This window comes from Mastomys coucha, unplaced genomic scaffold (genome assembly GCF_008632895.1).
Source record: "Mastomys coucha isolate ucsf_1 unplaced genomic scaffold, UCSF_Mcou_1 pScaffold6, whole genome shotgun sequence".
Classification (NCBI taxonomy): domain Eukaryota; kingdom Metazoa; phylum Chordata; class Mammalia; order Rodentia; family Muridae; genus Mastomys; species Mastomys coucha.
Genome location: NW_022196912.1, coordinates 111,580,499 through 111,597,145, shown reverse-complemented (window position 1 = coordinate 111,597,145; position 16,647 = coordinate 111,580,499). Strand labels below are relative to the sequence as shown.

The 16,647-nt window shown below is 37.2% G+C and overlaps 1 long non-coding RNA gene across 3 annotated transcripts in view; it reads left to right on the top strand.

Annotated features, from left to right (window-relative positions):
- Positions 1-16,287, top strand: part of LOC116080625 — an 87,205-nt gene extending 70,918 nt beyond the window's left edge. For 2 of the 3 annotated variants that reach the window (XR_004114503.1, XR_004114504.1), the window contains 3 exons: positions 186-242; positions 417-571; positions 16,243-16,287. This is a non-coding gene — a long non-coding RNA (uncharacterized LOC116080625). The remainder of the gene's footprint in view (positions 1-185; positions 243-416; positions 572-16,242) is intronic. The other variant, XR_004114505.1, reaches the window with a different exon arrangement.
- Positions 16,288-16,647: the final 360 nt, after the last annotated feature.

Here is a 16,647-nt window from a genome sequence, read left to right as displayed (position 1 = left end):
CTCAGGGATTTTATAAACTGAATTAATCTTTCAGGTCTTTTTATCTACCTAAAGCAATAATGCATGTTATTTTTCCCTAATTTGGCTGTAGTTCTTTTTGAACTCTTGGATTTACATAATCTCAAATTAAGGTATGCAAATTTAGAAAATAAGGGTACACAGTTCCCACTTAAATTTTATTTCAGATCAACAGTAAAGATGTTTTAGCATCAATGTTCTCTCTCCAAAATCTGGAGCATACTGTGAGTAAAATTTTTTGCTATTTATCTGAAATTCAAATATAATTGGATATTTTGTCTGCTGAGTCTGAAATATATATCAGCCTTTGCAGCCATTTGCTGTAACAATTGCTTGATCCAGAAAGTATCACAGACAAGATAACTCTAATCTATTACTCTTTGAAATTTCCTCTACAGACAGCTGTCACATGGTGCCCTAGCTCTGTAAGGAGGTCACACAGTAAAGAATGCATCTGCAATCTGATGGTCTCTTTTCCTTGAAGCAATCTACATAGTAGCTCAGCAAAAGTAACAATTCCTGTTTCATAGATGAAGTGACTATCACTAATAAGGTATAGCTTGCTCATTAATGTCTTGAGAATCCCAATCTAACTTGGGGAATATGTTTTTATACTAAGCATCACTTTTAAATATATCCTTTTATTGAAGTGTGTGTGATTGTGTGTGTGTGTGTGTGTGTGTGTATGTGTGTGTGTACATACACACATGCATGTACAAGATCGTACGTGCTCACAGAGGTCAGAACAGGAAGCCAGACACCCTGGAGCTGGAATGACAACTGGCTGTGAGCTGCCTGATGTGGATACTAGGGAACTGAACTCTAGATTCTAAGAAACAATCTGAGAGCAGCAACTGCTATTAATTGTGGAATCCCCCAGAAAGACATTTTAATTAAGGTTCTTGGTTATAAGTAATAACTTACCTCTAGCTCAAGGCCGCATTACCATAGGACACTTGGGATTCAAATGCTTCAGAAGGCTGTCTGCTGATCGTATATTTGGTTAGTTTCCCATTCCCTACCTTTATTCCTAAGCTCCTGGAATAGGAATTGTCATTCTAATATCTCTGTAATGACAAAAAATAATTTATTTCATTACTGTAGAAATCAAGATAGGTATAGACATTAGGTGGCAAAAGAAAAAAATTTCACTGGATATTTAAAAATATGGCAATATTTTATGGCTTTACCTAACTTGATTTGCAGCTTTCTTGCTAACAAAGGGTGACTCTATGGAGAACAGAGAATAATAGTAATCTTTAGAATTGAATGAAATGCTACATAAAGCCCTGAGGATGTCATCTTTGACATCAGAACGTAGCCACCAGAAGGATTTTTTGTGTAGCTTCTGTATTCTAAGCATTTAGTGACACGATTTTCATCAGCCTCCCTAAAAGCTTGCCCACTAAAAGGTTGAAGCTAGTTTAAAGATGGCGCATATGATCTCACTGTGGATGTGTACGGTCCTCCTCAGCCTCCATTCATTTGAATATTCTCCCTCACTCAGGTGTGGGATGCTAGATGGTTTCTAAGGAATCAGAACAAGCCTCTTGTCCACTTTGTTACAATTTTGATGGAGATTTCTTATGTATATCTCTATGCAAATATTAGCAGTTCTAAAAATGCATATTCACAAAGGGATCTAATGAAGAAAACAGCCTTCAGTGCTGTAAATGAAGCCAGGAAATTAAATGCCTTTCCTAATTTCAAATAACTTGTTACTAACAGAATCAAGATATCCAGATCCACATATAGCTAAGGAAATACTTGAGATTTGTGTCAACTAATGTTATATTTTATAAAAAAGAAAAGAGGCCAAGATATGTTTGGTAGAGGCATGGTATGGTGAGGTGGAAGGGAGCCTGAGACCCATGCTGAGGTATCATTTCACCTGAGGTACCAGTCATAGGATGCAGTTAGTATAGAATAGAGTTTATTTAAGGCATTGGAAGGGTAGTTGGAAAGGGAGTACACACACAGAGAGACACAGAGAGAGAAAGGGAGGAGGGAAATGGAGAGGTGGTAGCCAGGAACATGTGGAGAGAGAGGGGGAAGGAGAAGAGAGGGAGAAAAGGGTCAGAGAGTAAGAGAGTAAGAGGATAAGAAAATAAGGAAGGGACAAAGCCCATTTTATAGTGAGTCAGGCATACCTGGCTATTGCCAGGTAACTGCGAGGCGGAGCCTAGAAGGAAATGCTAACCATTGGGAATCCTCTTTTTTAGAGACTGCAACTAAAAGCCTCATCTTCTTACTACATAGGCCACTTATTCGGAGGACCTCAATAACACTGTAAGCTTGAGTCCCTGTTTTGGCTCTTCTGACAAAGGAACAAGTGAACAGGCAGGTTACTGGGACTGATCTTTCCCAAATTATATTTTGGAAAATCAACATAAATTACAAACAACATGCTTTGTCTAAACATATTTTGCCTTCATATGCATTTTTAATATCTTCCACTTGTCACACGGTGATGGATATTAGGGAAGATCTCTTCCTTTACTTTGGTTAACTTGGTAGCAATTTTTTTTTCTATATATTCTTTGATGGTGAGCTTTACTTGTGGTCTAGATGGAGGGAATCTAAGTTATCCTATTAGCAGAATAACATATTTCCAGAGGTGCTTTAAGAACATAGGTTTTCTCTTTGGAAAATGTCTCCAAGTTTAAAACATGCCTTGCCTTCATTTGCATTTTTGTAATAACACATCTTAAATCAAGCCAGTTATGAATAAAATATATTTATTTATCATAGTTCTGAAGTCTAAAATCTTTAAAATGAAGGTAACTACAGATTCTGTAGATACTTTCTTGAAGTTGATCACATAATTAACATGTCAACAAGTTCCTTGAAGCTTCTTTTTAATATAAAATCAAACTTATGAGCAATCTGTCCTTAAGACATCATTGACTCTAAAATGTCCCACCCTCAATCCTATCACCCTGGAGGTTCAGATTTCAAGGTATATTTCTCAGAAGCTACAAATAATCAGTTTTTAATATTCCTTGAAACTTACTAAATTCTCTATACATAGAGCCTGGAGCAAATCCTTGGAACTGATTTATGATGAAATGGGAAGGACTTGGGGATTGAGACAATGGTGGGAAAAGGAGGCACAGTGTATTGGTTACTTTTCTTCTTGTGATAAAAGCACCCCACAAAAGCAACTTAAGGAAGAGGTGGTTTCCTTTGGCTTATAGTTTAAGGGATGTCATGGTGACAAGGGCAGGAGACTGGTCACATTATATCCCCAGTCAGGAAGCAGAGAGTGATGAATGTCTGGGCTCAAATCATCATCTTTCCATTTAGTTGTAGACCCAGGAATAAGTGTCAAACCCATGGAATAGAACTGTTCACATTTACGATAGTTTTCCCACTTTACTGAACTTAACATTCCTCTCATTCATAGCCAGAGATTTGTTTCCATGATGACTCTGAACCTCAGCAAGTCGCAATCAAGATGAACCATCACATAATTAGTGCCAAATAGTTATCAGCCTGCTGCCAATTCAGGACAAGCCTAAAGGGAACATGATAGCCTTGAGCCCAGGTGTACTTGCCAGGCTTGTCCAGGCAGGCTACACATCCAAACCACACACAGTCCAAGGGAAGATAACTGAAGGGAACTTTTCTGTTGGGTCCTTCTCATCCTTTATTTTCCATGGATTGAAGTTTAACCATTTGGAATTAGTGTTCCACACTCTATGTGGCCCCTTGGACAGCCCCTATCCAGATATGATTCCCAGCCCTGCAATCTACCTTTCCTGGTCAAGCAGGGTGGGAAGTAGTTGAATCTATGTTGTTTATTCTTCAGTCATGTAACATAGCCTGAGCAACACATTTCTCTTTTATTGAACAGTCTTTGTCTACTTCTATTGCACTGGCTATCCTTGGGCAAGTCTGGGAAGTGTCACTCAAAGGCAGACAGGAATGGTTTAGAAAGATCATTTGTTAGATTGGGCAAGTAGACCTTTAAAGCTTGTTTTTGCCTGAGTTATTTTGAAATGTTAAAATGTGAAGCATAAAATTACTTCATTGCTACTTTATAATTGCAATCTTTATTGCTATGAATTGTACTATAAATATTTGACATGCAGGATATCTGATACATGCTTTTGTAGAAGTCAAAACCACAGGATGAGATCCACTGCTTCAAGGTCTAATATTTTCTGATGAAACACTATGAACGTGAAAAGTTCCCAGGATGGATCTGTGTGCAATTTGTATTCAGATTTCTGCATGAGTAGACATTTTTTTAACTCAGCAGAGTATTTATGAGTCTTCATTATATCACCAATATGTATGCAGTATGGCAAAAAAATTCACTAAATCATTAGGAATAATTGTTGCTAATTGCATGGAATTATAGTTCCTCTTGTTGGGTAAAAATTCTTTACTGGAGCTTTCAGCTCATCAGAATTTCTCATATCATAGTTAATTAATTCACACCATTAATATATTAGAGCTATGATACTACCCATTCTTTCTTGTATGAACTTTGATATGGAAACAGAGAACTTAAGTGTTCCAAATGCCCACACTGAAGGAGAGTCAGAATATGAGGTACTGATCTTGACAATGTGGTTGTTTATGCCTGGATGCTGTTAGATGGATGTTTCCTGATAAATTAGAGCCATACAGGAAATAGAAAGGGTCTTTTATACTAAATTATCTATTCTTAGTGGCAAATGAAGGTGAAACGTAGGTCAGAGTTAGTGTCAGCAACCTAGTTTTTCATGCAAACTCTTAATTCGTTGGCCTGGGAACCATGCCCAGACAGGGGAACTGAATTCTTCTCTGTTTTAGTCTCCTACCATCAGCTTCTTCTTCAGCAGAGTGTTTCTCTTTGAATTGGACTTTGTCTGTTACTTTGTACCTGCCAGGTCTCTAATGTTGTCTCATAATTCTTGGACACTGATGAAACAGCAACCAATTCATCTTTATCTAAAGCCAACTTAAAGTTCTTCAAGTTAGATCTTGGTTCATGTATACCTGGAAGAGCAGTTGTTTATGAAGGCAGGAGGCATCTTTCCTTGAGACAGGCAGACTGACATGGAGTCTCTGAATTAAAGAGCAGAATCTCCAGTGCTAGACTTATAATTCTGAGATGAGTTTATCTATTCATTCCACATTTTTTTTTTTTTGGTTTTTCAAGACAGGGTTTTTCTGTGTAGCTGTCCTGGAACTCACTCTCTTGACCAGGCTGGCCTTGAACTCAGAAATCTGCCTGCTTCTGCCTCTCAAGTGCTGGGATTAAAGGTGTTTGTCACCACTGCCAAGCTCATTCCATAATTTTTTTTATTGAGTTGCTATAATGTCCTGCACATTGCTGCAAATAAATGGTATAACAGACAGAAGAAAAAAAACGCTTGCATGTGTATACTTTAATGAGGAATTTAATAGTGAACAATGTATACACACTCACATATATATGTATATATATATGTATATATATTTATGCATACATATATGCATATATAGAGTGCTAAATCATAATGAGTGATGAAGAAACAAGGAACAGACATAAATTAATGATGTTTTAGGGTAACTGAGGAAAGTCTCCTACGGAATGTGTATCTGCTTTATTATTGTGAGACTAGTAATGTTCAGATTCATGAATTTCACTGTAACTGGGCTCTTTAATCTGAAACTCACTACCCATGGAACTGGTTGAATATTATCACTCCTCAAAGAAGTTTTCCCAACTTTGAAATGGAGTTGATGAAGTCTTAGTGTATCTATGGAGGAGGAGGAGATAGAAGGCTCAAAGGAAGTGCTGTACATGACCACATTCATTACTGGATTGGGCACATTAAATGTGCTGGATTGACTCCTAACATAGTAAGGATATGCATATGGGGGGCTAGAGAGATGGCTCAGTGGTTAAGAGCACTGTCTGCTCTTCCAGAGGTCCTGACCTCAATTTACAGCAACTTCATGTTGGCTCACAACCATCTATAATGCAATCTGATGTCAGCAATTTTCTGACATGTAGGCATACATACAAATAGACATTCATATACATAAAATAAATATTTTAAAAAAGATTATGCTTATGTATTTGGTTGTCCCTGCCTATTTACATTTAAGGAATATTCTCATATGGTCCTCTGATTTTTTGCTGGCTATTTACATATTTATTTGTCTGTTTTATTCATTTATTTAATCACCAAGATGATTTATATTTTCACATCATATTAAAAAAGCAAAACGTTAGTTATTACTCATTTATTTTATATATCTTTAATTTCCTGGGTTATTTATATATTTGCCATCATAGTTTTTGAAAAAAAATACTATTAGAAATCAAAGTACTGTGATTTAGTTGAGTTTTTTATTTTATTAAAACTGAAAAAAAAGAGGAAACCATGATGTATCCAGTATATAGCCTTCATAGATACTTACATGTATATATTTATTTAGACTCTTGGCTATGAGTATGTGAGACAAACATTATTAAATCCATCTTTCGATAGCAACAGAGACTCAGAATGATTAAACAAATTGCCTAGTCACTTAGTTCACAGGGCAGAGCTGAGATTCAGGCATAGATAACATATTTAAAAGTTGATACCTTTCTATGAGTTCTGAGTGAATAGGAATCATTTGCAGAAATGAATTATTCATAAAGTGGAGGTAGCATTCTTATCACTCAGTCTTGACCTAAAGGAAATTAATTATCAAAACAAAGCATGATATTTACATATTTGTACCTGGTCCACTAAGGACTCAGAGTGGAGGAAATCGGTGAGGATAAGAGTGGACCTAAATTGTATGCTCAGAGTGAAGTTTAATAAGTGCAAACAAGATAAGAGCATTTGCTGAAGAGCCCTTGGAAAAGAAAATGACCTAATGCTACTCGGGGTGTCTTTACAAGATCATTGTCTTTTCCAGAGATGACACTTCAGCCCAGCCTCCTCTCACAGGACTCGGTGCCTGGGAGCCCAGAGACAAAACTCCTTGTAATCTGCCTAACTATGGCAAAAAAGGCCATCCTCCTGTGGCAGCTGTTCTAGTACAGACTCCCATGGAGGAGCCATCTGTAGTCTACTGTCTAATGCCAGCCGTGTCCTGTTGAAGCCACCGGAGCTGAGGATGACCTTGTGGAGTACATCTGGCTGATCTTGTTAATGTGGTCATTAGGCTTGATGAAGAAGTCTGCTCTTCTGCGGTGGAGCTAGAGCAAAGAACGCAAGCGCAGAATCAGCATTTTAAAGTTATTAGCAGTAGTAGTCGTTTTAAATTGGACAAAGTCACGCTGTGTAGCTCAGGCTGGAATCTGGGACTTTTTCTCTCTCGGTGCCCTGATGTGGAAGATTTGGGGATGGGAAGCAAACGCTGTGGTGCTAATCCAAAATAGTTATTTCTGATGGGGCACATGCTTCTCTGAAAACCTGTCATATTATTTGACTTGATTATGGCAAAGAGAAAGAATATTGCCTATTATTTTTACTTTGTGGAGTTTTCCCTCCATTTTTTATCTTTAATCTTTTTAATTTTTTTTTTTTAATTTAAAGTCCAGTTGTTATCTCCCTCCTGGTCTGCCTTCCAATAGGTCAGATAATTCCTCATCCCATTCCTCCTCCCCCAGTCTCTCACTGAGACCAGATCTTGCAGTCCTCTGCTGTATATGTGTTGAGGTCTTCAGACTAGCTCATGTATGCTGACTGGTTGGTGGCCCAGTATCTGAGCAATCTTTGGAGTCCAGGTTAGTTGAGACTGATGGTCTTCCTATGGGGTCACCCTCCTCCTCAGCTTCTTCTGCCTATCAGTAATTCAACAACAAAGGTCTCCAACTTCTGTCCATTGACTGGGTATAAGTATCTGCTTCTGTCTCAGTCTGCTGTTTGTTGGACCTCTCAGAGGGCAGTCATTCTAGGCTCCTGTCTGTATGCACACTATAGCATCAATAATAGTGTCAGGCCTTGGAGCCTCCCTTTGAGATGGGTCCTAGTTTAAGCCAGTCACTGGACCTCTTTTCCCTCTGTCTCTTCTCTATTTTTGCCCCTGCAGTTCTTTCAGGCAGGAACAATGCTGAGTCAGAGTTTTGACTGTGGGATGGCGACTCCATCTTTTGATACCATTTTTTTTTTGGAGGTGGACTCTACAAGTTCCCCCCACCACTGGGGCATTTCATATAAGGTTTCTCCCTTTGACTCCTGAGCGTCTCTCACCTCCCAGGTCTCTGGTACATTCTAGAGGATCCCTCAACTCCCACCTCCTGAGGTTGTCCGTTTCAGTTCATTCTGCTGACCCTCAGGGCTTCACTCCTGTCCACCCCCCTTCCCTCAATACTTTACATACTAATCACAGTCCTCACCCCTCCTCTCTTCTGAATCCTGTCCTAACATATCTTTTCCTCATTACGTCCTCATCAACCCAGACTCAGAAAGCCGCATATGGTGTACCTTCACTTATAAGGGAATATTAGCCATAAAGTACAGGATAACTATGTTGTAATCTACAGATGAAAAGAAGCTAAGAAACAGGGAAGGCCTATCGGAGGATTTTGAATCACACTCAGAAGGGGATATAAAATAAAGTTTGGCTATAATTTTTAACATTAAGGTGTTTTTGTTTAATAAAAAGGCTATATCCAGAGTGGTTATTAAAAGAAAAATAGTTACAAGGATACCCCTCCCCCCGCCACATACACACTTAATTTGCTTTTATGGCTTTCTACATTTCAAATCCTCAAATCTGATCTTAAACTTGTAAATGAATTAAATATTCAACAATGTGAGAAAACAATCAATGAAAAGAGCATGAACTCTGTTAACAGATGTCTGTGTGCTCTGCAAGAGATCATTCGTAAAGATGTGCTTTTGAGTAACTGGAGACTGGGGGGCGGATTAGAATTAATGCTTCTCTGAGGGAGAAAATTGCAATTTCTGTGTTCAAGAGATGGGGAACCATGAAAATCTGAAAAATAACTTGAGAATAGATTTTGCAAAGCAAATCTACATATCTCTAGATTTCAGGGTTATCATCATGTTGAAATAGAATGAATGATTTATGTTAATGCCAATTTTTTATTTTATTTTATTTTATTTTATTTTATTTTATTTTATTTTATTTTATATTAACTAGTTAATTTATTTGTGTGCGTGTAACCAGTAAGAACTCTGACTTCAGGTTTGTTCTTATGGAGATGAAAAACAGGTAGCATTGAATTTTTAAAGTATTTTCATTAAAAACCAAACAAACAAACAAACAAAGAAACAAACAAAACCCAGAAACTACCAGTGCCTCTTTAGCAAATGAATTCTGGCCATCTGCAGGATGCATTTTATCTTACCTTGTATCACTATTAAGCATGAGTTATGGCATCAGTGTGAATTAGGCTTGAATCCTACCTCATACTGGGCAACTGTAAATAAGATTATTAATGTTCTTGTTATATTCAAGGCTGACTTATGTGTTTACATAAATAGAAAGGGTCCATGTAATAAGGTGGAGGCTAGAAAGAGAAAGGAAGGAAAAAAAAAGAGGTGAATCCTGAGTAATTTAGTCAAACATATCCAGGCTTCCCCTGTGTGTGTCCAAAGATAGTTATTCAAGCAACCCAACACAAAATTGTAAGTGTATCTAAAACATGAGATTTTATTTAACTTTGTTACTTAACCTTGTAGGTGCCAAAGTTATGTCCCAGTGTCAAAGGTTTGACAACCTAACTGGGAATAAAATTTTCATTGGAATGTTATCTTACTGTCCAAACAAACATGGCTAAATACAACAAAGACAGGGAGTATGACAGGAGCCTTTCTTCTTCCTTGGTCCCCCTGGCTTCTGGTCAGTTAATCCAGACTGACTCATAGCGGCCGTTCCAATGTTCTTTGTCTCAGTTCAGCAATTGTTCCTTGCCATTCTTTGCTCTGACATTTCCATGGTCCTGCCACAGTAGCTTTTTAAAAAGATTTGTGTGTGTGTGTGTGTGTGCTCATTTTGCATGTTGTCACGAGGCCACCACTATCAAATAATCACTAATGTATCTGACACTTCTGCCCTGATGTGTTTTCTGGGCTAATGACATGCTTACATTATTACTGACAGATGTTTAAGTATTTGCATTTGTCTAAAACAGGACTACCATCTACCATATAAAAAGAAACTGATATGGCAATAAACTGTGGTGGTTGGGAGTTGGTATATTGGCAGAAAAAAATAATTCATAAAACAATCTACTTAAGAAACAAACAATTAATCAAAATTATAGATGTTTTCCAATTTTAATTTCACTGGAGTCTTTATGATTTCAAACATTATTCAGATCAGCATTGTTAGGTTTAGCAATGTCCATCATTTTATTTAGGAATGGTTGGGTTATCTAGTAGATCTAATAGATTTATGCTCTTCCTGGATTTTGAATCTCTACTGGCCAGAAATCTGTACATCTGTGGTTTTAATTTTTTGGCAAACTGATCATATTTGAATAATCTCCAAATTGCTGCCAGTGAATGATTATTTGATAAATTGGTGGAGATTCATGTTTCACTTTGACATTGACTTTTTGGATTTGTTCTTGAGTTTTGCCACCCACGTAACTTCATATGCCCAAAGCCAGCTTTGACACCACGATGTAAAATGAGGAGGGCCAAGTATGACGTCAGTGATTGGGGGCTGGCATTGATAGCAGCTGACAGGGGCCAGCCCTGCTAGTGTTGACAGGAACTAGTGATAGCAATGACACAGGCTGCTGCCAACAGCAACCAATGACTAGAAAAAAAAATGGGCAGAAGATGGGGAGTAATCATTCACACACACACACACACACACACACACACACACACACACACTGAAAACATGAAACAAGACAAGTTCCAACAGCTTCATATGTTCACATACATATCCACAGACAGACAGACAGACAGACAGACAGACAGAGAGACGGACAGACAGACAGACAGACAGACAGACAGACAGACATATTGGATGGATGGAGTAAAGCTCCAACAACATTATTTTTTTTTCTTTTGGACTTTTTATACAATCTAAGGCAAAGTTCTCTATAGAGGAAAAAGGTTACCTTATAGACATAAGTAACATATTCTCTTAAAAAGAAAGAAAGAAAGAAAGAAAGAAAGAAAGAAAGAAAGAAAGAAAAACTAAAACACATTCTTCAAAAACAGAAAAAAAAAATCATTACACAAAAGAAAGTTACAACAGGATTGTTGATTATGTATTTTTCTTTTGTAACTCATACCTAACTAAACATTTCCCACCCTTCTTTCCACAAGTTCAGTGTAACTCCAAAGCAACAATTTTTTATCATTTATTAACAATTTTAAGCAAGCCAGACTATAGTAGCAAGACTTTTCCTATTCTTAGCTGATGACAATCTGCATTTACCAAGAAACAGATCATCAACTATCTTACATCTTATTTTTGAAGTCTTGTTCCACTCAACTGGCTAATCATCTATTCTCTATTCTTATACTCATAATGGATTCATTTACCCTTTATAATTACATGCTTGTAATGCATGAAAGCACACTGTATTCCTTTTCTAACTAATGCAGCCCTCACTATTGTACAAGGGAGGGGGCACATCCTGATCTCAATTCTAACTTCATTATATGTTTCTGGCAAAACAACTTAGAACATCTCCTTAAACTTTCTATCAATTTCTCTAAGTTTCTAAAACAATTTAAACCAGATCACTAATTCAGCTAAACAATACTGTTTTCTAAAAGTTCACCTTCATGTTGTTCTGCAGGAAAAAGTGCCCAATAGAGTAGGCTATCAGCAAGGAAATAATCATACTAGGCTGTAGGCAGTACGGGTCTTCTCACGTCCAATCATAGCCATGCTAGATATGCGAAGAGTACAACAATGGCATCCATCAGAAAGCACAGCAGCAGCAAGAAGCCAACCCTGGGATAAAGCCCTGGGGGCTGTACATCTCCAGTACACCCATCGCAGCTGAATACAAAATAGTGGGCCATCACCTGCCCACTGTAGCTCCTCTTGCATGGGGCCCACCAATTTTACTTCTCTAAGATTCCCCAATGAGAAAATTACAGCTGAGAAGATGGCTCCGAGGGTTAAGCATTGGTTGGGCAAACATGGGGACTCGATTCACAGCACTGATGTAAAAAGCCAGGCACAGTCGCATGCACTTGTGACACCATCACTGAGGAGACAGAAAAATAAGGAGTCCATTGGGGCTTGCGGGCCAGTCACACCAGCCAAAAAGAAGAACTCCAGGTTCAGTAAGAGACACTGTCTCAAAAAGTAAGATGAAGAGTGAATAGAGTAAGATACGGAATATTGCTTTCTGGCTTCTGCAAGTACATGTGCAGCTTAAGCGTGCCAAGCCCCACCCACATTCACATATATGCAGATGTGAGATTCTTGTCTAAGAAATGATCAAAAGTATCCATGCTTTCATAGAATGTCCATTACATAGGTCTGAGATCTGAATGTGTCTAATTCTAAATCCATGGACCTTTAATGGACTACTATGTATCTCCTCTGATTTGTGTGTTTGTAGTTGATATATATTTTTACTAGTTTGCACTTATATTTAACTTTTTAAAACTTTTTAAAATTATATTTAATCTTTTTAAAATATTTTACTTTTAAAGTGCTGACTCATTTAATTCTGCTGTGGTTTCTGAAGTTAGAATAAATATAGTGAACAATGTGACTATTAAATGTTACTTTTACTTCTTTATGAGTCACTTTTAAGGACTTTCATTGATATGATTACACTTTAGAGTCAAGGAAATATGCATTTATAAAACTGTATCATTCATAAATAATTCTGTGCCTCTTTAAGGAAGACAGGTGGGTTCTGAGCATAGACAGATTAAAATCAGAAGAATGAAATGGATTATTGTGGTAATATCATTCTATATTTGTAAAGTCATTACCACTGTCGATTCTGGGGCTCTTTTCTCATACATTTACCTAATTTAGCTATTTAAGGATGAAAGATAATAAATTATCAATCTCATTTGGCAATTGAAAAAGCACTATCTCAGAGTGGCTATGTGATTTAACCAAGGTCATATAATTACTATATAGTGGAGCTGTGAATAGAGCTTAAATCTTCCCAGGACCTTTATATATACCTCAAAATCATGTTCTTAGTGTTAAGAAAAGATTACAATTATGTGAGAGACTCCAAGAGATGTCCTTATATGGATTTTCATTATTCCTTTTAGAGAAAAGACTTCTATTGCCAAAGCATGTAGCATCCCTTCAGAGGAATAGTCTTGGGGGAGGTTAACTATCTCCTCAAAAACCTTCCATACTAAATAGAAGACATGTGTCTGCTGTCCCTCTTACCTTTCTTTCATCCATTCCTCCACCTGGAACAGAATGTGAATACTGACATTCCGTCTAGTCTGTGCTCTTGAAGTTCATATATGGGGAAAGACTTATGAAAAGCTAGACATGTTCCAATGTTGAACGGAGTAACATAATACCAGATCTACATACTCCTTTCTAAACTCTCCTGTTTATGCTACCAGAATGTCAGTTTTCTATTATAACCAAGCCAACATCTCTATTAATATGGCTTGCACTAGAACTTTTGTTTTTGAGATGATAGAAGGTATAGAAATCAGAAAACCAAAGAAACTGGACAAACAGAGTGAAAACCAGAAGGTAAACTTGACTGCTTTTCATAAAAACATGTGGATTACATTGCCAGAGTCAAGGAGCCTGAGAGCTGCAAAGAAGCCTGAAAGGGGGACTTATGCATAAACAGCAAGTAGAGTGAGCAGGTTTCTTATACTTAGGGACACTAAGATATTGTTGAAGTTTATCCCTATGGGCCATAGTACCTTTTCTTCATAAGGTGTTTGCACTCTGCCTTTGTTAGGAATGTGATGCAGAAGACGTGGACCAGATAGTGTTGATTGGTTACTCTTTCCTTCACCAGAGTCATCTATCATACTTTGGAAGACATTTCACACCATGATCACTTGAACTGAAGACCACCCTTACCTTTTATTCATTGGAGTCTTCAATTTTTTCTATATTAAATTAGTCATGTGACATGTTTTCTGTCAGAAAATATATAATTTATACCAGCCCCATAGAGATGCAGGAAACAATCTTGTAAGCCATCATGTTTGTCCAAAACCATACCACAGGCAGGATGCCAGTCATACGGCATCTACAATATCAGACTTTATTATTTACTCTTATAGATGCCTCTATCTTAAACAGGTTTAGAGTCACTAATGCCAGAAGAGAGTTTCTAGGCACTCTGCAGTTTCCCCATTATTATTGCCTTAAATGACAACGGTTTGTTATAATTATTGAGGAAGCAGTGACCATTATGAGTAGAAGTTTATATTTTGATAAAATTTTTCTAGATTGTGCCCATGGTCTTGTTCCATTCATTCCCATCCTGGATGTCCCCATTGTCTTTAGTTATATAATCTTTCTAGGATCTTTCTACCTGTCAGAGACTCTCCAACATTTTCCTTGTTTCAGGTTCTTTAGAACTAGTGGTTTGAAAGAATACTTATTGCTCAGCTATTTTGTAGAATTTCCTTTCTTCAGGATTTGTCTGATACTTTCTCTCATGTTTGCAATGGGGTAATGGGTTTTGAGAACACCAAGGAGGTAAAGTATCATTTTATCACTTTCTAGCAAGGGAATATGGTGTCCATATAATTTGTCATTGAAGAAGTTACCCCCAGTCATCTGGCTGAGGTCACCTTACCAGGGTCCTCCAGCAGAGTTTCAGTCATTAATTTTTAATGAACACCTTTATATCCTCCTTAATATCTAAAATAAACTAAGGTGCCCCTCTGTATATAGCATGCAATGTGAAAAGGACAACAGGCAAGGCAAATAGGTGGAATGAGAAAATAGTGATGGAGAAGAGAAACAGAAGCCAAGGTAATTTACAGAAATATTTACAGGACATACTGTATGCCCTGGCACTCAAAAGATAAGGCATGATCCAACGTTAGGCTTCTTTAGAACCAAAGGATAAAAATGAAAATGTTTATTATGGGTCTTGTGTTCAGCTATGAATTTTGGTCAGGTTTTTGTCTTAGTGCTTAATTCTGCCCAACACTTTTATGTTGGTCTCCTAAAATGTTTATCTAATGTGAGATTAAACATTTTAGGACCTTCTTGCACATCTATCTATCTATCTATCTATCTATCTATCTATCTATCTATCTATCTATCTATCTATCTATCTACCTATCTATCTATCCCTGGTCTATCTATAGTAATCCTTTCATGTAAGGTAAAAGTGTGCTAACTAAGCAATATTTAATATAATTATTATGACACTATATTAGATTTATTAATGTAATACAGATTTTAATGTGTGTGGGTATTTTCTCTGCATGTATGTCTGTGTTCTCCATGAGTGACTGATATTCTTGATACACTAGAGGAAGGATTACTTTGTACTGGAGTTACACATAGTTGTGAGCTGCTGTGTGGATGCTGTGACTATAACCTGGGTCTTCTGGAAAAGCAGCCAGTCCACTTAACTTCTAACCCATTTCTCTAGCCGCGACTCAAGTTATTTTTAAAGTCTAATTTGTCTAAGGTTGAAATTCACCATAGTTTTAAGAATGAAACTGTTAATTTTGGGTAATTTGTAACAAGATGTGTCCTGGTTAATTGACTTTTGGGAAAAACTTCCTAAGTTCCTGGGAATATTTAGGTTCTATCTTCTGACAAAATCAAAATGAACAATGCAACATACTGGAGTACGGGCATTTCTATGACAACATGGCTTATTCTCAAACTAAAGGGCTTATACCAGGTTCTGAAAAATGGACACATGGGCTGGAATAAATGGCCATGGAAAGTATTAGATAGAGATGCAGGGTCTCAAAGAGGTTCTGAGGGAGTCCCGTGCTTCCTGGGTACTACAGGTTAAAGTCTGGTATCAAAACCCATTACTTTTATCCATGTTTTATTTTGGGGGAGTGATATTTGTATACAGATAAGCAGAGTTTTTCCTGCTAATTGTTTCAGTGGTGTGTGCTTTAACCAGAAGAGTCAAATATCCTCATTTTATTTTGACAATTCAAAGCTTCAGGGTCCAAGCTTTGAGTCAGTTTAGATCTGTGTTTGGAGACAGGACCATTATTTTTCAGGATGCACCTTAATTAGAGTATTCAATACGTGTGTGTGTGTGTGTGTGTGTGTGCGTGTATTTCTATTATAGTTACTCAAAATGGACATATATTGGTTATTTCAGTGAATGAATAAAATCCAGTCTTTGATATTTTTCAGAACTATGATATCCATGCACATAAGAATACTGGCATATTAGCATCCTCTTGTGGAGAAAACTAAAGGAGATGAGACACACAACATCACCTGACACCTCTTTTGTCATCTAATAGGGTACATGTAAGGTAAAAAAAAACACATTTATATGTTCAGAGAGTATTGAAGCGCAATAATTTTTAATGTCAGAGATTTAACCAAATATTAACACATTGGTCTTTTACTAGTGTCTTTGCATGGAGTTAGAGCAGGAAAGAGTTATGAGATACTCCAGCTTCAGAAATTCCAAGATATTGTCGGGAGGGGGCAGATTCAAGAAGGCTAGTGATGGTGATTAGATCCTGGAGAGTGTGATATTTTTATTTTTGATTTATTAAGTAAAACATTCAGCATTGTAGGAGCTTAAGT